Raw genomic sequence first — 1,088 nt, 5'->3', positions numbered from 1 at the left:
AAAAAAAGAACTAACCTTCTTTGTAGAACCAGAGAGAAGCAGCCACGGCGAAAAAAAGAAGGGAGAATGCTGTGGAATACCAATGAATGGAAAAACCTAAGGTTTAGAGTAAGAGAATGCAGGGAAAGGTAACTTCGAAAAGAAGACAAAAGAAAGGAAAGAAAGAAGAGGGAGAAACATTTATAATGCACTAGGGGCATAATCGTAAAAACGATTCGGTCATTAAAAGAATGTGTCGTTACCAATGTAACTTCTCGCCCATGTGTAAATACAGAAACTAAACGGATGCGGCGTTTGATTAGATGTGACGTTTGAAAATTCAAAATCACGTCGGTTTCAAAAAAACTAAAAACCACGTCGGTTTTCTGACATGAGAGAAGAAATCGACTTAAAGCGTCCCCGAGTTTGACTAATACTCGAATCCAACTCATAACTAAGAGATCGGACTCGAGTATGGGCACTGTTCATACCATGGCCCAGAACGTAAGCCAGGCCCAAATCAAGACAAGAGGCCCAATCCAAAAGGATGGCCTCCACGTACTATCCGACCTCTACCAGGAACTCGGAGTCAACACCTATTAAGCAGTCAACACTTATCCAAGTGAGTAACTGCCTCCTTGAATTTCTCACCTACCCACCTCTAGAAGAGAGATCCCAACAACCCTAAGATAAATGGACGGTTATCCACCATCATGAGTGGAACTACTTCAACAGTGGTTATTGGATCCTCTCTATAAATACACTATCTCACTCAGGTAAACCTAAGTTCCAATACTCTAAACCTGCTTACCCCTTGCTAACTTAGGCATCGGAGTGTTTTTGCATGTACCACCCCCATTCTTTCAAACTCACACAACTCCGACGGCGGCTCCCAAACTCAAAGCAAGTCGGAGACCACCCTCCTCTAGCGCTTGGGCCTCCCAAACAAGCCCAACCACCATCCAATTCTAGATAAACCCCGAAACAACAGTATATATAAAATTACTTTACTCTAATAGTGCATTAAAATTAAATCCTTAATTAAATTAATAAAATTCAGGTATAATAAAATTATAAATTTAATAATAATAAATTTTTTTTCTCAATTT

This window comes from Arachis ipaensis, chromosome B09 (genome assembly GCF_000816755.2).
Source record: "Arachis ipaensis cultivar K30076 chromosome B09, Araip1.1, whole genome shotgun sequence".
In the NCBI taxonomy this organism is placed as follows: domain Eukaryota; kingdom Viridiplantae; phylum Streptophyta; class Magnoliopsida; order Fabales; family Fabaceae; genus Arachis; species Arachis ipaensis.
The sequence above is the reverse complement of the archived record's forward strand: the minus strand, read 5'-3'. Positions refer to the sequence as shown.